This window comes from Triticum dicoccoides, chromosome 1A, assembly GCF_002162155.2.
Source record: "Triticum dicoccoides isolate Atlit2015 ecotype Zavitan chromosome 1A, WEW_v2.0, whole genome shotgun sequence".
NCBI classification, from domain to species: domain Eukaryota; kingdom Viridiplantae; phylum Streptophyta; class Magnoliopsida; order Poales; family Poaceae; genus Triticum; species Triticum dicoccoides.
The window spans coordinates 585,705,731-585,729,887 of NC_041380.1; the positions used below are offsets into that span (position 1 = coordinate 585,705,731).

Below are 24,157 nucleotides of genomic sequence, written 5' to 3' on the forward strand. Positions count from 1 at the left end.
AACAGAATTTCATTTGAAGGTTTAGAGTTTGGCACATACAAATTTACTTGGAACGGCAGGTAGATACCGCATATAGGAAGGTATGGTGAACTCATATGGAATAACTTTGGGGTTTAAGGGATTGAATGCACAAGCAGTATTCCCGCTTAGTACAAGTGAAGGCTAGAAAAAAGACTGGGAAGCGACCAACTAGAGAGCGACAACAGTCATGAACATGCATTAAAATTAATGAACATTGAGTGCAAGCATGAGTAGGATATAATCCACCATGAACATAAATATCTTGAAGGCTATGTTGATTTGTTTCAACTACATGCATGAACATGTGCCAAGTCAAGTCACTCGAATCATTCAAAGGAGGATACCACCCCATCATACCATATCACAACCATTATAATAGCATGTTGGCACGCAAGGTAAACCATTATAAACTCCTAGCTAATTAAGCATGTCATAAGCAACTATAATCTCTAATTGTCATTGCAAACATGTTTATTCATAATAGGCTGAATCAGGAACGATGAACTAATCATATTTATAAAAACAAGAGAGGTCGAGTTCATACCAGCTTCTCTCATCTCAATTAGTCCATCTTATATCTTCATAATTGCCTTTCACTTGCACGACCGAACGATGTAAATAATAATAATAATGCACGTGCATTGGACTAAGCTGGAATCTGCAAGCATTCAATAAATAGGAGAAGACAAGGCAATATGGGCTCTTGGTTAAGTCAACAATAATGCATATAGGAGCCACTCCAACATTTCATTGTGGTCTTCTCCTCTCGACCCCCAAGGAAAAGAAAAGAAATAAAACTATTTACACGGTAAAGCTCCCAACAAGCAAAAAAAGAACAAGAAATCTTTTTGAGTTTTCTTCTAATTACTACTACTACTACAGCAAGAAAGTAACTAGCTAAAAGCTACTACTAATTTTTTTGATTTTCTTAAGGTTTTTTCAAACTCACAAGAAGAAAGCATAAAAAGGAAAATAAATTAGCATGGATATTATAGTGAAAAAGTATGAGCACCTACAACTAGCATGAGTGTGTGAATATGAATGTAATGTCGGTGAGAAATACGTACTCCTCCAAGCTTAGGCTTTTGACCTAAGTTGGTCTATGGCCACGGCTGACCTGACGGATATCCAAAGTTATAGTTAGGGTCGTACTGAGAAGAAGCCTCGGGTTGCCACTGGTTGGCAATCTCCTCCGGCTCCCACTGGTAAACAAACTGTCGTGAAGGGTCAAATTGTGGTTCCGGCTCTGGCTCTGTACCTGGTGTGGGGTTTTGGTAGGCGTGAATGGCCCCCGGCGGAACAAGGTATGTTCGCGTTGGTCATGGAGGAAGTTGGTGAGGCCTCCGTGGTGCGAGGGAGATTATATTTGGGCATCTTGTCTTCTTCATTTTGCTTATCCTTCGAGTTTCGGCTCGAAGAGCACCTCAAAAATCTCTTCATTATTTTCTGAAAATTTCTGAAATTTTTAGTAACTTCATATAAAAGTGAACCAAACTCAACAAAAGTAATAGCAACTACTCCCACAAGTGCCTAAAGACTATATGATGCATTAGAACTACTTGGGACCATATAAATTTGACATGCAACCTCAAGAGCAGGGCCATCTAGGCAGCAAAAAATTGCAATGAATAAAGCATTAGAACAAAAACTAATTGGACCATTGGAGAAGTCACATACCGAAGAACAATCCCCCAAAGCAGTTTTGTGAATGGAGCTTTGAGCAAGGAGATCGAAAATGGCAGTAAGATAGTTAGAACTCGTGCTTGAGCTGGTTGATGATTTTTTTGAAAGGAAGGAGTGTGTGGTGGCTGGAATAAGTGGAGGGGATCCACCATGGGCCCACGAGGCAGGGGGCGCGCCCTGGCCCCTCGTGGCCAGGTGCTTGCTCCCACTGCTGTGTTTTTAGTGCCAGATATTCTTAAATATTATAGAAAAAAATCATATTTCAATTTCAGGGCATTCAGAGAATTTTTATTTTTGGAGTATTTTTTATTGCACGGATAATTCAGAAAACTGACAGAAAATACTATTTTTGCTTTATTTAATCTAAATAACAGAAAGTAAAAGGAGGGTACAGAAGGTTATGCTTTTTAACTTCATCCATCTCATACTCATCAAAAAAAATCCACTAACAATAACTTAAATGCATGCACGCCCAAACCAAATACAGTAGATCTAAAACTTTTGCCAATACTACGCACGATTGATCAACCCCAATTAAATGCAGAGAAATCACAAAAGATACAGAGCTCAGTTCGGTGTGCGTAAACCATACACAAACAATAACAAAATTTCGTTTCAACAGGAGTTAAATAGAATTCAGGGGTGCGACACAGCCCAAGCTTCCACAGCAGCGAATGAAAAACACAACTACCCATTAATCAAGCAACCCAACAAGAGGTACGAGGGAAACAAAAAATATAGCTCGCACTACAGGCAAAGCACCTTGAGTACATCATCTAATCACACAAATTCGCTTGGGGAATCTGGTATCTCTATAGGAATACATAGTGAATCAAATGCTGGTAGCCGGCCAGTTGAGTTGCAGACTTGCAGTAAGTAGCAGGAAAGGAATGGATAACCGTGTAGCTCTCCAGATGCATGACTTGAGTTGGATCCACCAACTGCTGTTCAAGATGAATACAGGGTCAGCAGAATGTATAGTGAACATGTTTCTTATTGTTTCAGAACGACGGATGCACAACACAGTTTAGACAACTGTTACTCGTAGGAATGAGTAAAATTAACCATGATCATTTGAATTACCGGGATAAGGCAGCTAGTTCTTGGTGGCCGGTATCTCCATCGGACACCTTAATAGCTCAATAGCTCAATCTTTTCCACCCTCTTTCTGTCTTCTGCGACGGCCTCTTCCCATTCCTTTTCATCCTTAAACATGCCATGTTCACTGACTCTATGGACACGAATCTCACAGTCGGAGTGCAAGTTGATTGCTTTTTCAACGGAAGACTCCAAAGCCTCCAACCTGCCTGGAGCTGCTCTGTAACAGTCAAATTCGACCTCGAGGTGTGCAAGGCCTGAAAAATGCTCGGCACCCAAGTATGCAAAAAAGTCGGACGCCACCCACATTGGGCTCAAGCCAAGACGGAGCTGTCGGAGTGCTGGCACAGCATCCGGTTCAAATGTTAGCCGCAGTCCATTCGTTGGTTCCAGGAGAAAAGCAGGATGTAAGACTGACGTATATTTGAACTGCATCACCTTTAGCAGTTTGAATCCATTACTACGGTCAGCTTTTCTTCGATGACCCCTGTAACGCATAGCTGAAGATGGGCCATAGAAGGCATGCCCATGAGGACTTGGAGACCCTCATTATCAAATTCCTTGACCCATATGCATAGTTTCACGAGATTCTTGAGGGAGGCCATTCCCCTGGGAACCATTTCCATTCCATATGGCGAAATTTCAAGAACTTGGAGGGAAGGGTAGGTCCAGCATGGGTTACTGAACAGACGCTCGGCTATCTCTCCACCAGTACCAAGATACCAAAGGTTGCATTTGCCCGACTCATTTAATTCCTCCGCAAATCTCACTGGGTCGTCAGTTTTCTTGAAGCATAAATCCTCCAAGGCCTGCAGACTCCGGAACCCACTTGCAGGCAATTGTGTGAAATCGCTGACAAATAGGCGCACCAATTTCCGCAACTGCGCCACGGTTGATGGCAATCTTAGAAGTGAATATCAGCCTCTCAAATCGAGTGTCTCCAAGTGCTGCAGCTTTCCGACTCCACTAGGAAGCTCAGTAATTGTACCACTGCAAATGTGCAAATACCTCAGCTGACGTGAACTTCCTATGTGTTTTACATGCTTGTTTTCCAACCAATCACAATCTTCAAGATCCAACACCCGCAAAGCATGGAAGTCCACAAGATGGGGTATCTGCTTAACTTGCCCAAATATAGTCAGTGAGCGAACATGTATCTTGGTTTCGCCAAGATCCAACACCGGCAAAGCAGGAAAGTCAACAATATAAGGTATCTGAACTTCCCAAAACATAGTCAATGAGCGAAGATGTAACTTGGCTTCTGTAACTGCATAGGCTGCCCCATTATGCTCTTTGCCAATCGATTGCATGGAGAGACGACGAATCTTTCTTGGAAAAGAATTGCAGATACGGCCATTAAAAACAATGGCAAAATTCTCTTCATCTGATAAAGATATGATAAGGTCAAGCACCATATCATGGACTCGACAATATTTCACAGTACCATCATAATCAATATCAGTTGGCTGGATCATATTTCTATTAACAAGTTCATTGATACAGTTCTCTGCTACCTCATCCAAACGTCCCCATTGTCTATCAAGGAATCCTTCGGCCATCCATTTCCATTTCAGTTCTTTACACTTGATTTCCCAGTCCTCTGGATATATACACAAGTACAACAAGCAAGTCTTCAAATGATGTGGAAGATCCCAGTAACTAAGTAATAGTATATCTTTCATCACTTTTAAGTTCCCATCATTATCAAGCGAAGGACCAGTACCAACGGAATCTTGCAGTCTCTCCCATTCATCCTTCTTATGTGGCTTATTGGCAAGCAAACTTGCAAATGTACTTATAGCCATTTTTTTAAGATCCCATTAGAAACTTCTTCTAGTTCAGAAGGACAGGGATCATCCAAGGAGAAAATTCTCTTGAAGAACAACTTTCGAGAAGCATCATCCTCTAGAGGTACCATTTGATAGGGTTGACCGCCGGAGTTGGAACAACACTGATTAGCTACACCGGTAATGCGTGTAGTAGCAATTATTCTGCTACCATTGTTATTATCAGGAAATGCTGCCTTGACTAATTTCCAGTCTTGTTCTTTCCAGACGTCATCAATAACAATGAAGTACCTGCATCGAATAGTGTGCATTGTTAAGCATTGAAGTAACTGTGATGACTTGCACTAGTAGCAATTAATTTGATAATGCCAAACAGACACATAAATGTTGCACACTTAATTTTCCAGTAACTTTTTTTGCATCAATCAAACTTATTAGAAGTATATCACTGCATTGTCATGGTAAGTGAAAACTAAAGTATCTGAATCATATCAACGGATAGACGACTTTCCATTGGTAGAAGAAAGATCAAATCTACTTTTAAGTTTCAACCCTGGAATTTAGTACCGTTTAAATCACAAACCTTAACTATTAACATTGTATTTTACCTTGTAGACCCTAACCACCCGGCGGGTGCGTGTTCGTCCAGCCCACCCAACATGGCATCTAATTGATGATTCATTATATAAAGATAAGATATTTGTAGGCTTGTATTTTATCCACGTTTCCTCTGTTCTCCCTGCTATTGTTGTGTGCACGGGGAGCCCTACCGCCCTGCTCATTCATGCACATGCACTACCTCACACAGCCAACTAGACAAAGCTGCCCTGCTATGCGTTGAATTCTGATCGATTGTATCACCATGATGCCATGTTTAGAATATATTTTTTTGTCTAAAAGGAGTCAGGTTGCCTTAAATGGCCGTGGCCTGGGTTAGGGGCAAAATGAAGTATTTCAAGAGTAGAGACTGTGTTTGCTGGTACTGTAGTCTGGAATTGAAACTTAAACTCAGGGCAAGTTTGGAGTTGAATTTGGTTAAATATCCTTTTAGAAAATATGTATGGAAGAAATAGGCACCGACAGAGCGGGCATTTGTTAAGTGTATATTAACATAATTATTATTTATTTCTATTTTATCCTGAGGGGTGAACTGAGTGAAAGTTTGAGAATACTTTCAGATACAGTTTTTCTCCCCGACTTCTATACAAAGCAAATTCATGATTGTAAATTTAAGAGTACTTACTGAATGTTTGTTTGTCACCAACTGTGACTGGGTAGCCCAGTTTGAGATAGATGCGAAGACAATCTAGACGTTCAACAAACTAAGCATACTCAAAACAACTGGAGCTAAGTATTTTTCCTTAGAAAAATGGAACTCAAGCTAGCCATTCGATCTTGCCTGTTTAAAGCTAGCTATTTACAGTTCTTCCAAATATGGGGATTAATTAACGTTGGATAACTGTATACAAATTGGGACATAATAAATAAACAAAACAATGTAATACTTCGTACCTCTTTCCGGTCAAGATCTATTTGGTTTCACGGATTAATTGTTCTTTTTCCCAACGATTACAGTTTTCATAAGCATCTTTATCAATCTGAGATAAGATATCCTTTAAAAGCTTCTCTAGATCAAGAGTACGTGACACCGACACGAAACCTCGGCACTAGAAGTCCACCCCAATCTTGCGGTACACCTCCATGGCCAGGGTCGTTTTCCCCAACCCTCCGGACCCGACAATCGGCAACATTTTGAGCTCCATACTCTCATCCATCAACAAAGCAGTAACTTGCTTCACTCGGCCGTCCACTGCCACCAAGTCCTTGACCTCCTCGTGAAGCGAGGTTATCCGTGGGTCAATCTCCACCCTCTTCGTTAGACTGTAACAACTCTCGTCAAGCTTGTACCTAGCATCAATTTTACGGTAAAAACTGAATTAATCTCATGTTGCACCATCCAGAAATACATACAAGTGCAAGAGTTAAGATCCTCAACAACAACAACAACAACAACAACAATAACAACAACAACAACAACAACAACAACAACAACAACAACAACAAGTGCAAGAGTTAGGAAAAATGCAGTACCTGTCACGCCGCTCACTTTCCTCCATGACGCGAGCCATGAGCTCCTTGATCTGGGTCGCGATGTCATGGCGCGCCCACAGAGTCTTGAGCCGGCGCGCCGTCCTCTTCATGAACTTGGGTTTGGCGTCGCCGCTGCCAAGCCGGTCCATGAAGCGGTCGATGCAGTCTTCCATGTCGTAGCTGAGGTCGCGCACGCTGTCTCTCCAGCCCCTGGCCAGGCCGTCGAGCCTCCCCTCCATGTCCGCCAGCCTCTCCAACAGGATCCGCATCCTCTCGAGCTCGCGCTTGAGGAACTCGATCTCCTTTCGGACGCACTTCAGGAGCTTGTACTCGTCGCTGAGAAGCGCGGTGAGCTTGGCGAGGAGGGAGCCCATTGCCCCCGTCCCGGCGCTCACCCCCACCATCCCTAGATCTCCCTCCCCCAAGGCCAAGGGCCGCCGGTGTTCCCTCTAGATCTCGTCTCCGTGCGCTACTACTCTAGCTTGCAGGAGGAATTCGAGACGAAGAAGCTGCTGGGCAAGTGGCCAGCAATGTCTGGTCTTTGCAGGAGGAGGAGCAGAGCATCAATAATGGAGGAGGTGCAGTGATGCACTGTGGACTGAAGGCTGCTGCAGAGTGCAGTGTATGTGAACGCGAGTGACGATGGGACTCGTCCTGCCTGCTTTATGACTCCGGCCAAGCTACAGCAGACGTTTGCATATGCATTATAGCTGATGCCCGTGGCAAATTTGACAAATTTGACCTGTGAACGAAATCAAATCACAAAATGAACTGCTTGTAAAACTATTTCACGCGGGTGACCTTTTTGTGTAAGGCCCGACACGAAGGCGTCACACTACATTGTGCAACGCCTCACAGATAGACCCCGTACAGTGTAGTGTGACGCCTTCGTGTCAGGCGTCACACAAAAAGGTCAGCCATGTGAAATAGTTTCACGGACAGTTCATTCTGTGATTTGATTTTGTCCATAGGTCAAATTTGTTAATTTTGCCGATGCCCGTCGTGTACATGAGGCTGCCAAGTAGGTCCCACTGAGATAGTACATCATATCTGGGTTGGTGGGTAGACTCCAGTGTAGAGTTTCTTTGATTCATACTAGTTCAAGATGGCAATGGGGCCCCGAAACCCGCATCCCCGCAGGTTTTTACCCTATTAGGGGACGGGGATGGACACCTTTTCATCCCCGTGGGGCTGTTATCGGGCACATTATACAACCCGACACATTTCGTGGGTTTATCCCCGTTTCGATAGTCCTCGAACTCGAAACCCGGGAAAACCCGTCTAAATGCACATGCATTGATCCGGCCCAGCCCAAAGCCACACAGCCTGTGCAGCCGAACCCCCCAGCGACCAGCGTCTCGAGGCCAAAACAATTGGCTTACTCGCTGTGGCCTGTGTCCAGTTTCGCTCGTTCCTCTCCCAGTCTCCCCCACTCGAGTCTCTCTCCCCCGCACATCAAACCTAAACCTAGGTTCGCCACCGCCGCTCTCTCGATCCAATCTCGCACCAGCCGCCGACCAAGATCTGCGCCGGCGAGCCCTCCACGTCTTCTCCACCGCCCGCGGTCTGATCTGGAGAAGGGGCGCCGCCACCGGTGACAATCTCCATGGTGGCCTCCTCACGGCCCAAGTCAGGTGAAAGGGCGCCACCGCCGGCGCCGTCTGCGGCCACCCGTCGCCTTCCTCTCTCTACTACAACCCCGCGCGGTGGTGGTGGTGGAAGGGCAGCAGGTCGTGGTGGCCTTCGAGGAAGAGGAGGTAGAGGCCTTTCCAGTCCTGTTCCCAATCCTCCATCAAACTTCAACGTCCGCAAGAAGTTAAAGACGAGGTGAGCAGCCCGATCTTGCACAATCTGAGATGGATGGTGCTAGGGTTTGAGACGGATGATGCTAACTTTCTATGGATAGATGGATTATGTTTGCTAGGGTTTGGTTTAGACTTTTGTATGTGATCTTTTTTCATGAAAGTTTCAGAAGTTGAGTTGAAGCTAGTACACTCTTGCAAGAACGAAACAAAATGGATTTGGAATCCTTGTACAATTAATATGCAGTGTGTAGGTACATGTATATGATCTTTTCATATTGTAGGCTACATGTATAAATTGCTACTGTTTTGTCAAACTTGCAAGAAATACATGTAGTAGAGTCCTTGGTGCTACTGTTTTAGCAAAATTGCTACTGCTACTATGTCAAAAAAAATACACCAAAGCTAATAATTCTGTTTTTATTCTTTTTGATAGGTTAATTGATTCATTGACGACACCGTCAACAGAAACTACAATTGTACAGTCAGTTACAAGTAGTGTGCCTGAACCTGTGGATATGGACGAAGAATTTGATGAGTCCGTCGATTATGATGCAATGTTTGTTGGAGAACATGTTGAAATTACGGATGAAGAGGAAGCTGCGGATGAAGAAGATGAAGAGGAAGATGGGGATGAGGATGAGGATGGAGAGGAAGATGGGGATGAGGATGAAGAGGAAGATGGGGCTGAGGAAGGACATGCAGTAGGTTCCAAGAGAAAGCTCACATCAATTGTTTGGGTTGATTTCAAGAAAGTGAAGGTCCGTGGGAGATGGAAGGCACAATGTCTTCATTGTAAGAAGAAACTAGGAGGGGAATCAAAGAATGGGACAAAGCATCTTCATGTTCATTTGGCGGCTTGTACTATGAAGAAGGTCCATAGCAATGGTAAAACATTGAGCCAATCTTCTTTGAGGTTCAGTTCTAGTAGCCATCGAAAAGTTTCGGTGGAGAACTATACTTTTAACCAAGTTTTTGCTAGAAAGATGCTTGCTTCCATGATTGTGCTGCATGAGTACCCCTTATCCATAGTTGATCATATGGGGTTTCGAAGATTTGTTAGTGCATTGCAACCCTTATTTACTATGGTGACAAGAAACACTATTAGGTATGTCTTATGCAACTGTGAATTGTTCTACTAATATGCTATGTTTTGTTTAATATCTTCAATATCTGATTGTCACCCCTTCATTCATAGGAAGGATATTCTGGACGCTTACAAAGTTGAAACGAAGAAGGCTATCGAGTACATGGCTGCAAATCGATCAAGAGTGGCTATCACTACTGATTTATGGACAGCTGACAATCAAAAGAAAGGATACATGGCAATCACGGGCCATTTCATTGATGACTCTTGGAAACTTAGGAGTGTTATCATGAGGTATATGATGCTATTTGTATCAATAGTTGTTGCTGTAGTACATTCTTTGGTGTTGTTTTTATCGATATTTCCTGCTGTAGTACATTGTTTGGTGTTGTTTTTACCAATATTTCCTGCTGTAGTACATTGTTTGGTGTTGTTTTTACCAATATTTCCTGCTGTAGTACATTGTTTGGTGTTGTTTTTATAGATGATTGCTGTTGTAGTACATTGTTTGGTGTTGTTTTTATAGATGATTGCTGCTGTAGTACATTGTTTGGTGTTACTTTTATCAACATTTGCTGCTGTTCTACTTTGTTTGGTGTTGTTTTTATCTATATTTGTGGCTGTATAACATATATTCATTGCATTTGTAGGTTTATTTATGTGCCAGCTCCTCACACCGCCGAAGTTATAGCTGAAGAACTTCATGAATCATTGATATCTTGGAATCTTGATGAGAAGCTATCAACGGTGACTGTTGACAATTGTTCTTCAAATGACAAGACAATTGACTTGTTGGTGAAGAGGATAGGGAAGGACAAGCTCATGTTGCAAGGTACCTTGACTCACATGCGTTGTTGTGCCCACATTCTGAATTTAATTGTCAAAGATGGCTTAGATGCTATGAAACCAGCAATTGAAAAGATTAGAGATAGTGTAGCTTTTTGGATTGCCTCACCAAAATGAATAGAGAAGTTTGAGGAAATTGCTAAGTTTCAAAAGGTCAAAATAACAAGAAGATTAATACTTGATTGTAAGACTAGGTGGAATTCAACTTACACAATGCTTAGTGTGGCTCTACCATATAAGGTTGTTTTTGAGCGATTAAAGAAGGTTGAGAAGCAATACGAGAGTCTCCCTTCTAAGGAAGAATGGGCTTTTGCTATTGATGTTGTAGAAAGGCTGCGGCTGTTCTTTGAAATCACTGAAATGTTTTCCGGGACTGATTATGTAACTGCCAACATCTATTTTCTCAAGATTTGTGAAATTTAAATGAATATGAGGCAATGGTCAACTTGCGGTAATGAGGTGATACAAGCCATGACATTTAGCATGGAAGATAAATTTAACAAGTATTGGACTGATATTCAAGGTCTAATGGGAATGGCTACACTTCTTGATCCTCAGTACAAAAATGAAATGTTACTTGTTTGCTTTGCTATGTTGCATGGTATTAGTCCTTCTAGTACAGAATGTGAGGACCATGTTAATGGAATAATTGCCAAGATATGCACATTGTTAGAGGAGTACAATCTTGAGAGTGATGATGATCATGGACAATCATCTTCCTCATTCTCTTCTCTGGAAGCTCCAGCCCTTATGTCACTCTTCAATGCACGTGTTGCTCAAAAGAGGCCAGCATCTTTTAGGATGAAATCTGAACTAGACCGTTACTTGGAAGATGAGCTAGTTCCATTGTCCAAAGATAAGTTCAGTGTGTTAGATTGGTGGAAAGTTTCTGGAACACGCTATCCAACTTTGAGGCTGCTAGCATGTGATGTTTTTGCAACTCCGGTCAGCACGGTTGCCTCAGAATCAGCATTCAGCACAAGTGGTAGAGTTCTAAGTGATCACCGTAGTCGTCTTACCCCTGAAATCTTAGAGGCCTTGATGTGTTCACAAGATTGGATAAGAAACAAATATAAAGGTATGTCTTTCTTTACATATCATAATATAGTTTATCATTATCTTGCTGCAATGTTTCATTAGATGTTCATTACTACTTATTTCATTCTTATAGATGCTGACAATGAAGATGGACAAAGCTTTTGGAGTTGTCTTCAAGACATTCAAGAGGGAATCCAGGTGAAGTACAAGTACTTTCACATTTCATATACCAATCTGCATATTTTTCATATTTAACTTTAGCTTAAGTGAATTTTGATCTTCTATAGGACTTGGCACTCTGAATTGGCATGCTTTGAAGATCGTCTTTTGGAGGCTTGGAGATGTCAAAGATGCCATGATGATGACCACTTTAAATTGATTTATGAACTACAAAATCTATTTTAGAACTTATGTATTGGACAATTTCGTATCATTTGTGCTCGTGATGTGTGAACCATGATTTCTATTTCAGAACTTCTATAGTTGGACATCTTGTTGAACAATGTATGACCGAAATATGCTCCTGTTTGTTGCTGAAATATGCTTATCTTAGTTGTTGAAATGGGCTATAGTTGCACTGAAATAGGCTTCTTTTAGCTGATGTTATTCCTGAGTATTGTGCTGAAATTTGCTGTTGTTTTGCTGCTAAAATATACTATGTTGCTGCTGAAATGATATCATTGTTGCTACTATTTATCTTATGTTGCTGCCACTGAAATATACTATGTATGTTGTTTAAATCTTCTGAAATACACTATATAGCTATTGAACCATCTACTATTGTTTCTTGTTGAAATTTGCTCAACTTATGCTGCTGAAATGTGATTGTTTTGCTACTGAAATGTTATTTTTTGTCACTACTGTGTTTGTTTAAACATTTTGATTTTCTCGTGGGTTCCCCATGGGTTCCCCGAAACCCGATGGGTTTAGGGGACGGGCAGAAAACTAGCCCCGTGCACGGTGATGGGGACGGGGACGGGTTTACGATTTTCTCGTGGGGATGGGTTTGGGAAGGCAAAACCCGATGGGTTTCATCCCCGTTGCCATCTGGAATACTAGTACTAGCTAGGAACCTCGCAGATTTTTTTTGAGGATTTGAATCATAATTCTTTCATTCTATTCATTTGATTCACAATACTTGAACAAAACATAAAAGAAAGAACCTTCAATAAGCAACATTCAATTTGATTTACTACTATACTAGAAGATGACGCGTGCTTTGCTGCACCGCTTTTCACTATCATGTTTATTGTGCATTTCTTTTCTAATCATTTATCACCCTTTTTCATACAAAATTGATGTTTGTAAAAGAAAAAACGAGACTAACTCGGGCTAGACTAGCGTGTTGGTATTTTTTATAGAAAAAAACTCCATGAGCACCAAACGCTCAAGTCGAGACTTGAACCCTGGTGGGCTGGCTGTGAACTCCCGCGCCTTCCCAACTGAGCTAGGCTCAATTCTCAAAATTTGTTAGGCGGCGTATTTTGCATTGTTTGGTTTGATGTGGTTGATCCCTGTCTTTTGATTGGACACTACTAATCGTGTATGTGCAATGCAAAAAGTGTTTATTAAAATGATTAATAAAAAGTATTATTCAATTTGCAAGATTACGCTGCTAAAGGGAGACATCAACAACCAGCCAAGTAACAAAATTAATGCTCATTTATTGCTAATAAGCAAGACACGTTGTGATTGGCAAAAAAAAGTAAAAGCACATTCCTGGTGTCTTTTGAAAGGATGTCATTGTAAAATCTTGCTAGCGCGCTTGGGCAACACACTTTTCACTAATCCAAAATTAAGTAAAATTAGTGTTAAACATGTACAAAACATGGTATAGTTATCCTCAAAACTTTAAAGCATAAGGCGCTAGTTATTTATTATAAACATGGATTTTATATATGGAACACCTCGTCTAAACTATGATATATGAAGCACATTCATCTACTCCGCAAATAGAGCCTTCAACAACAGTGAAACGTCGCCATGCTTGCACAGATACACCAAAAACACTTAATCTGCTATTACATGGGTGTCATCTTACTACTTGATCCATTCATCTTGCCTCTAGAGAGTGAAAAATAAAGAAAGTGACAAGAATGAATTGTAGAGCACCGGCAATACCACGCCCTCTTCTGACCTCAGTTGTCGATGGTTAGACCCATCATAATCGACATGCCTGAGTCCAAAACAATAATAAAATATTAATTGGACAAATGGTAAAGCCTAAACAGAACATCTAAAAAATGGAATCTTAACCACTAAATAGACTGCATTTCAATTAGTGGAGGATTTTAACAGGCCAAACAGAGTCGCATGAAAAATTGAATTTCATCCGACCCAAGCAAATAGAAGAATATATTCCACACAATTCAAATGCACGAATGATTTATGTAATATTCCGTCAGGTTACTTTCTCCTCCATTTCTCTTACTTGAGCCTTTCCTTAGTTTAGACCTTCAGTTATGAGCATCATCTAGTTGGTGTGGTCAAAGCATATTGATTATTATTGATTTGTCCGATGGATGATGCATCTCCCGAATTCAGGAGTTGTGCCAGAAGCCATTGTGATGTCTACTTGCTCACAGTCAATTATATGGTACAACCAAGTTGCCTGTTGCTCACCTGAACATCATGAATTAGAAGAACTGTTGTCAAGGACCGTGAATCTGATTTGATTTTCAAAAGCACCACAAATAACTCTGTAATGTGGGTTAGAAACCATACTACATGATCCCAGCAGCAAACTGGATCAACCTCATTGTTAGTTGAGAATGTATAATGGAGAAGCAGATTCTGATCAAGAAGGACAGCAACAGAGACCCTTTTAGAGGCCGGATTTGCCATGTTTGTTTTCTTGAACTTTAAAAATGAACAAAAACAAAAGCTAATACAAATTTATTTAAGGCTGGAAAAAAAATACAGGTTATAAGTTTAAACAGCTGTTGCTACTGCATTTTGCAGAGGGCTTTGTTTGACTATTTATCAAAGCAACTGTTGTTGGCTGCAAGTTTACTATCAGGCTCTGTTTGACTACAACATCGAGACTTTGTCCTCCGAACCTGCATCAGACCATATTACACGTTTGGCATATTTTCAGTTGTTGGAATAATTCTTACATGAATAACAGCATGCACTTAAGTTATTTCCTTTCTCATAAACTGAACCTGAGAGCCCAAGAAGACATACTCGTACAGTCGCCTAACATGCACTTAATTCAAGAACCGCCGGCTGCGTGAGATCTCTTCGATCCCCCCGACTCCTTCCCGCTGCCAAGCTCCACCAGGCGATCCTCCTCCTCCTCCTCGTCACACCCGCAGGCGGCGCCGGCCATGCTGGCCTCGACCTCGAGCCCTCGACGATGGCGAGGTGCGTCTGCTCGAGCGCTCCCATAGAGGCAGACGTGTGAATCTCGCGGAAGTAATGGCATGCTCCTCGCCTCAGGGGAGTGGCGTGGTGTGGGGCTAGAGATGGGGGGATCCTAGCGAGCAGGACAGGAGTATTAGAGGAAGAATCGGGTCTCATCATGTCCTGCCAGCGAACGCCAAAGCAGCAAAATTGCGGATCTCCCCGCAGGCGTCCTCCCCGCATCGTGTCGGCGAGGAGCCGAAAGAGCGATAGTGGTGGCCGCACTGGCGACGAAGAAGCTGGGGCGGACCGGATTTCCTTTGTCTGATGTGGTGGCGCTGAATTTCCAGCGTATATTGTAATGTATTTTTGAACGAGAATCAATAAGCACATGCATATATATATTTGTGTAAAAAATTTAACCTTTTTTGAAACTTAAGCACCGTTTTTCATTTATTTCAAAAAAGTGTGTAATGCCCCAATAGTCCAAAAATCCGTTTTAGACTTTTAGCCCCAGTGGATCTAAAAGCCACCCGTGCCGTCTAATCCCTCCGTCTGAGTCTATTAGTCCTATTGTGATTTGTGCCTAGCATTGCTCACACAACACAAGGCTCCTTTTGGAGGCACCATAGTAGTCCGCATCATCAAAAGTATTTAGATTGTTAGATCTGTAACTTTTGACTAGGATTATTAAATTGTTGTTTTTCAGGTGAGATCCACAGTTATACAGTAGTTGTGCATTCCAAATACGCTCACCCGCGCCCAATTCAGGCGGGCCAACCAATTGGCTTCTGTTTGCAAGCTTAAAAGAAAACCATCGATAGTTTCTTTAGTGGAAAACCGACCGATATTTTATACGTAAGAGTTAGGCTTCGCAAGATATGTTGGGGTTTTCCTTTTGTTTTTATTTTTTATTTCAATTTTATCTTTATTATTTCACTATTTTATAATTGTTTCTATAATTCTCTTTTAGAAAAACTACACGATTTTATAGTGAACAGGTGGAATTCTATTCATCTATTTAAATAAATGTTTCTGCATATATAACAACATGCTCGAAAATATTCTCATACATATTTTAAAAATATTTTGGGTTGAAACAAGTTTATGTGATTAAAAATATCTATTGTGCATTTAGAAAATTCATCATGAAATAAAAAAAATTCAACACTATCTAACAAAATATTCTTTGTTTATTTAAGAAATATTCACAGTGTTTCTAGAAAATGCCCAACTTGTATATAAAACATTTAAAAATATTTGAATAAACATTAAAAATACATTAAAAAACTTCAGTGATTAAATAAAAAATGCCCAACATGGTTTACATAAAAGTTCAATGTGTATTAACAAACGTCAAATATTAGTTAAAAATACTGTTTGTCCTATATGTAAAATATGTTTAATGTGTATTTCAAAAATATGTACTAGTGTTTCAAGTAAATGGTTAACTTGTATTAATAAATGTTCAACATTATTTCCAAATGTACTTCATATATTTAAAAATGGTCAATGTGTATCTCAGCAAAATATTCTACATGTTGTCAAATATTCACGTGTAAAAAAGATAAATTGATAAGTGAGAAAAGCAAAAAATGGAAAGTGAATAAAAGGAAAATGAAGGGTGAAAGGAAGACAAAGAAAAAACAACCGAAAGATACACGAAATAAAAATGAAAATTGAAACTAGAAATAGGAAAATGGAGGATACAAAGGAAAAGAAGCAAAGCAAACTGCAGAGAGAACAACGAAAGATAGATGAGGAACAAACTGTAACACCCTCGATGCGACTATATCTTCCACGTGTCGAGGCACGACTTAGAGGCATAATCACATTGAAGGCATATGTCGCAAGTCAGGTAATCATCACAAACATTCCATGTAATATAGATAATGAAGAGGGATAACATAGTTGGCTTACACTCACCACGTCAATCAAGTACATAAATAACATACATCATCCAAACACTCATGGCCCGACTACGGCGCCAAAATAGAAGATAACCCAACATGCGACACGGTCCCAATCGCCCCCAACTGGGCACCACTACTGATCGTCAGGAAAGGACACATAGTAACGTTGAGAGTCCTCGTCGAACTCCCACTTGAGCTCGTACGCGTCACCTGGAGCGGAATCACCTGGACTTGCATCTGGTGTAGTAGTAATCTGTGAGCCACATGGACTCAGCAATCTCGCACCCTCGCGATCAAGACTATTTAAGCTTATAAGAAGGGTAAGGCAAAATATATGTGGAGCTGCAGCAAGCGACTAGCATATATGATGGCTAACCTATTCGCAAAAGAGAGCGAGAAGAGAAGGCAAAGCGCGAACGCATAACTAAAGAGGGCAACCCTCGGCAAACATTACTCCAACACCGTGTCCACTTCCCGGACTCCGCCGAGAAGAGGCCATCACGGTAACACACACGGTTGATTCATTTTAATTAAGTTAAGGTTTAAGTTATCTACAACCGAACATTAACAAATTCCCATCTACCCATAACCGCGGGCACGGCTTTCGAAAGTTCAATCCCTGCAGGGGAGTCCCAACTTAGCCCATGACAAGCTCTCACGGTCAACGAAGGAATAGACCTCCACCCGAGACATTCCGATCAGACTCGGTATCCCGGTACAACAAGACATTTCGATAGGTTAAAACAAGACCAGCAACACCGCCCGAATGTGCCGACAAATCCCGATAGGAGCTGCACATATCTCGTTCTCAGGGCACACTCAGATGAGCAAGACGTCGGGTAAGCCAACCCAGAGTTGCCCCTGGTAGCCTCGGACATCGCTCAGTGGGACCAACACTCAGAGGAGCACTGGCCCGGGGGGGGGGAGGTTAAAATAAGATGACCCTTGAGTCTGCAGAACTCAAGGGAAAAAAAAGGGCTAGGTGGCAAATGGGAAAACCAAGGTTGGGCATTGCTGGAAAAGTTTTAATCAAAGCGAACTATCAAGGGGTTCCCATTATAACCCAACCGCGTAAGGAACGCAAAATCCGGGAACATAACACCGATATGACGAAAACTAGGGCGGCAAGAGTGGAACAAAACACTAGGCGAGAGGCCGAGCCTTCCACCCTTTACCAAGTATATAGATGCATTAAGATAACATGGCAATATAATGATATCCCAACAAGTAAATAAATGTTCCAACAAGGAACGGCTCCAATCTTCACCTGCAACTAGCAACGCTATAAGAGGGGCTGAGCAAAGCGGTAACATAGCCAATCAATGGTTTGCTAGGACATGGTGGGTTAGAGGTTTGACATGGCAATTGGGAGGCTGACAAACAATTGGTAGGCATCGAAGCATTGGCATAGCAAAGAGCGAGCAAACTAGCATAGCAAAGATAGTAGTGATTTCGAGGGTATGATCATCTTGCCTGCAAAGCTGTCAGAGTTGACTGGATCCTCAAAAGCAAACTCAACGGGCTCCTCGTTAGAGAACTCGTCTCCCGGCTCTACCCAAACAAGACAAACAAGCAATAAGGATACAATCAACCACGTGCAAGCTCAAACAATAAGATGCAATGATGGTATGTTATGCGGGATGCGATGCGGGATGCAAAATGCAAGATATGACAGGAAATGCATGAACTGAAGGAAATATGCCCTAGAGGCAATAATAAAGTTATTATTTATTTCCTTATATCATGATAAATGTTTATTATTCATGCTAGAATTGTATTAACCGGAAACATAATACATGTGTGAATACATAGACAAACTTAGTGTCACTAGTATGCCTCTACTTGACTAGCTCGTTAATCAAAGATGGTTATGTTTCCTAACCATGAACAAAGTGTTGTTATTTGATTAACGAGGTCACATCATTAGTTGAATGATCTGATTGACATGACCCATTCCATTAGCTTAGCACCCGATCGTTTAGTATGTTGCTATTGCTTTCTTCATGACTTATACATGTTCCTATGACTATGAGATTATGCAACTCCCGTTTGCCGGAGGAACACTTTGTGTGCTACCAAACGTCACAACGTAACTGGGTGATTATAAAGGAACTCTACAGGTGTCTCCAATGGTAAATGTTGGGTTGGCGTATTTCAAGAATAGGATTTGTCACTCCGATTGTCGGAGAGGTATCTCTGGGCCCTCTCGGTAATGCACATCACATAAGCCTTGCAAGCATTGCAACTAATGAGTTAGTTGCGAGATGATGTATTATGAAACGAGTAAAGAGACTTGCCGGTAACGAGATTGAACTAGGTATTGGATACCGACGATCGAATCTCGGGCAAGTAACATACCGATGACAAAGGGAACAACGTATATTGTTATGCGGTCTGACCGATAAAGATCTTCGTAGAATATGTAGGAGCCAATATGGGCATCCAGGTCCCACTATTGGTTATTGACCGGAGATGTGTCTCAGTCATGTCTACATTGTTCTCGAACCGTAGGGTCCGCACGCTTAACGCTACGATGACAGTTATTATGAGTTTATGCATTTTGATGTACCGAAGTTAGTTCGGAGTCCCGTATGTGATCACGGACATGACGAGGAGTCTCGAAATGGTCGAGACATAAAGATTGATATATTCGACGGCTATATTCGGACACCGGAAGTGTTCCGGGTGATTTCGGAGAAAAACCGGAGAGCCGGAGGGTTACCGGAACCCTACCGGGAGAAGTATTGGGCCATATGGGCCTTAGTGGAGAGAGAGAGGGGCTGCAAGAGGTGGGCCGTGCGCCACCTCCTCCCTGGTCCGAATTGGACTAGGAGAGGGGGGCGGCGCCCCCCCCCTTTCCTTCTCCCACTCCACCTCTTTCCCCCTCCTAGTAGGAGTCCTACTCCTACTAGGAGGAGGACTCCTCCTTGGCGCGCCACACCTGGCCGGCCGGCCTCCTCCCTTTGCTCCTTTATATACGGGGGCAGGGGGCACCTCTAGAAACACAAGTTGATCCACGTGATCGTTCCTTAGCCGTGTGCGGTTCCCCCCTGCCACCATATTCCACCTCAATCATATCGTTGTAGTGCTTAGGCGAAGCCCTGCGTCGGTAGAACATCATCATCATCACCACGCTGTTGTGCTGACGGAACTCATCCCCGAAGCTTTGCTGGATCGGAGCCCGGGGAGCGTCATCGAGCTGTACGTGTGCTAAGAACTCGGAGGTGCCAGAGTAACGGTGCTTGGATCGGTCGGATCGGGAAGACGTATGACTACTTCCTCTACGTTGCGTCAACGCTTCCGCTGTTGATCTACAAGGGTACGTAGATCACACTCTCCCATCTCGTTGCTATGCATCACCATGATCTTGCGTGTGCGTAGGAAATTTTTTGAAATTACTGCGTTCCCCGACACTGGCATCAGAGCCTAGGTTTTTGAAGGAAATATGCAATAATAAAGTTATTACTTATTTCCTTATATCATGATAAATGTTTATTATTCATGCTAGAATTGTATTAACCAGAAACATAATACATGTGTGAATACATAGACAAACTTAGTGTCACTAGTATGCCTCTACTTGACTAGCTCGTTAATCAAAGATGGTTATGTTTCCTAACCATGAACAAAGTGTTGTTATTTGATTAACGAGGTCACATCATTAGTTGAATGATCTGATTGACATGACCCATTCCATTAGCTTAGCACCCGATCGTTTAGTATGTTGCTATTGCTTTCTTCATGACTTATACATGTTCCTATGACTATGAGATTATGCAACTCCCGTTTGCCGGAGGAACACTTTGTGTGCTACCAAACGTCACAACGTAACTGGGTGATTATAAAGGAGCTCTACAGGTGTCTCCAATGGTACATGTTGGGTTGGCGTATTTCGAGAATAGGATTTGTCACTCCGATTGTCGGAGAGGTATCTCTGGGCCCTCTCGGTAATGCACATCACATAAGCCTTGCAAGCATTGCAACTAATGAGTTAGTTGTGAGATGATGTATTACGGAACGAGAAAAGGAGACTTGCCGGTAACGAGATTGAACTAGGTATTGAGATACCGACGATCGAATCTCGGGCAAGTAACATACCGATGACAAAGGGAACGACGTATGTTGTTATGCGGTCTGACCGATAAAGATCTTCGTAGAATATGTAGGAGCCAATATGGGCATCCAGGTCCCGCTATTGGTTATTGACCAGAGACGTGTCTCGGTCATGTCTACATTGTTCTCGAACCCGTAGGGTCCGCACGCTTAAGGTTTCGATGACAATTATATTATGAGTTTATGAGTTTTGATGTACCGAAGGAGTTCGGAGTCCCGGATGAGATCGGGGACATGACGAGGAGTCTCGAAATGGTCGAGACGTAAAGATCGATATATTGGACGACTATATTCGGACATCGGAAAGGTTCCGAGTGATTCGGGTATTTTTCGGAGTACCGGGTAGTTACGGGAGAAGCAATGGGCCTTGATGGGCTTTAGTGGGAAGTGGAGAAAGGGCCAAGGGGCTGCTGCGCCCCCCTCCCCTCTGGTCCGAATTGGACTAGGGAAAAGGGGGCCGGCCACCTTTCCTTCTCCTCTACTTCCTTCTCCCTTCCTCCCCTCTTGGTGGACTCCTACTAGGACTTGGAGTCCTAGTGGGACTCCACATCCTGGCCGCACCAATTGCCTGGGCCGGCCTCCTCCTCCTCCATCCTTTATATACTGAGGCAAGGGGCACCCTAAACACACAAGTTGATCTTCATGATTGTTCTCTTAGCCGTGTGCGGCGCCCCCTGCCACCATAATCCTCGATAATATTATAGCGATGCTTAGGCGAAGCCCTGCGACGATAGAACATCAAGATCGTCACCACGCCGTCGTGCTGACAGAACTCTTCCCCGACACTTTGCTGGATCGGAGTCCGGGGATCGTCATCGAGCTGAACGTGTGCTAGAACTCGGAGGTGCCGTAGTTTCGGTGCTTGGATCGGTCGGATCGTGAAGACGTACGACTACATCAACCGCGTTGTGCTAACGCTTCCGCTGTCGGTCTACAAGGGTACGTAGATCACACTCTCCCCTCTCGTTGCTATGCATCACCATGATCTTGCGTGTGCGTAGGAATTTTTTTGAAATTACTACGTTCCCCAACAGTGGCATCCGAGCCTAGGTTTTATGGGTTGATGTTATATGCATGAGTAGAACACAAGTGAGTTGTGGGCGATATAAGTCATACTGCCTACCAGCATGTCATACTTTGGTTCGACGGTATTGTTGGACGAGACGACCCGGACCAACATTACGCGTACGCTTACGCGAGACCGGTTCCCCCGACGTGCTTTGCACATAGGTGGCTTGCGGGCGACTGTCTCTTCAACTTTAGTTGAACCGAGTGTGGCTACGCCCGGTCCTTGCGAAGGTTAAAACGGAGTCTATTTGACAAACTATCGTTGTGGTTTTGATGCGTAGGTGAGATTTGTTCTTGCTTAAGCCCGTAGCAGTCACGTAAAACTTGCAACAACAAAGTAGAGGACGTCTAACTTGTTTTTGCAGGGCATGTTGTGATGTGATATGGTCAAGGCATGATGATGAATTTTATTGTATGAGATGATCATGTTTTGTAACCAAGTTATCGGCAACTGGCAGGAGCCATATGGTTGTCGCTTTATTGTATGCAATGCAATTGCGATGTAATGCTTTACTTTATCACTAAGCTGTAGCGATAGTCGTGGAAGCAAAAGATTGGCGAGACGACAACGATGCTACGATGGAGATCAAGGTGTCGCGCCGGTGACAATGGTGATCATGACGGTGCTTCGGAGATGGAGATCACAAGCACAAGATGATGATGGCCATATCATATCACTTATATTGATTGCATGTGATGTTTATCTTTTTATGCATCTTATCTTGCTTTGATTGACGATAGCATTATAAGATGATCTCTCACTAAATAATCAAGAAGTGTTCTCCCTGAGTATGCACCGTTGCCAAAGTTCGTCGTGGCCAGACACCACGTGATGATCGGGTGTGATAAGCTCTACGTCCATCTACAACGGGTGCAAGCCAGTTTTTGCACACGCAGAATACTCAGGTTAAACTTGACGAGCCTAGCATATGCAAATATGGCCTCGGAACACGGAGACCGAAAGGTCGAGCGTGAATCATATAGTAGATATGATCAACATAAACGATGTTCACCAATGAAACTACTCCATCTCATGTGATGATCGGACATGGTTTAGTTGATTTGGATCACGTGATCACTTAGAGGATTAGAGGGATGTCTATCTAAGTGGGAGTTCTTAAGTAATATGATTAAATTGAACTTAAATTTATCATGAACTTAGTCCTGGTAGTATTTTGCAAATTATGTTGTAGATCAATAGCTCGCGTTGTTGCTTCCCTGTGTTTATTTTGATATGTTCCTAGAGAAAATTGTGTTGAAATATGTTAGTAGCAATGATGCGGATTGGATCCGTGATCTGAGGTTTATCCTCATTGCTGCACAGAAGAATTATGTCCTTGATGCACCGCTAGGTGACAGACCTATTGCAGGAGCAGATGCAGACGTTATGAATGTTTGGCTAGCTCAATATGATGACTACTTGATAGTTTAAGTGCACCATGCTTAATGGCTTAGAATCGGGACTTCAAAGACGTTTTGAACGTCATGGACCATATGAGATGTTCCAGGAGTTGAAGTTAATATTTCAAGCAAATACCCGAGTTGAGAGATATGAAGTCTCCAACAAGTTCTATAGCTAAAAGATGGAGGAGAATCGCTCAACTAGTGAGCATGTGCTCACATTGTCTGGGTATTACAATCGCTTGAATCAAGTGGGAGTTAATCTTCCAGATAAGATAGTGATTGACAGAATTCTCTAGTCACCATTACCAAGTTAGTAGAACTTCGTGATGAACTATGATATGCAAGGGATAATGGAAACAACTCCCAAGCTCTTCGTGATGCTGAAATCAACGAAGGTAGAAATCAAGAAAAACATCAAGTGTTGATGGTTGACAAGATCACTAGTTTCAAGAAAAGGGCAAAAGAAAAAAAGGGAACTTCAAGAAAAACAGCAAGCAAGTTGTTGCTCATGTGAAGAAGCCCAAGTCTGGTCCTAAGCCTGAGACTAAGTGCTACTACTGCAAAGGGACTAGTCACTGGAAGCGGAACTACCCCAAGTGATTGGCGGATAAGAAGGATGGCAAAGTGAACATAAGTATATTTGATATACATGTTATTGATGTGTACTTTACTAGTGTTTATAGCAACCCCTCAGTATTTGATGCTAGTTCAGTTGCTAAGATTAGTAACTCGAAACAGGAGTTGCAGAATAAACAGAGACTAGTTAAAGGTGAAGTGACGATGTGTGTTGGAAGTGGTCCCAAGATTGATATGATCATCATCGCACACTCCCTATAATTTTGGGATTAGTGTTGAACCTAA

The 24,157-nt window shown here is 42.4% G+C and overlaps 1 pseudogene; it reads right to left on the reverse strand.

The window, feature by feature from the left end:
- Window positions 1-2,304: 2,304 nt before the first annotated feature.
- Window positions 2,305-7,319, reverse strand: LOC119292782 (annotated as a pseudogene).
- Window positions 7,320-24,157: the final 16,838 nt, after the last annotated feature.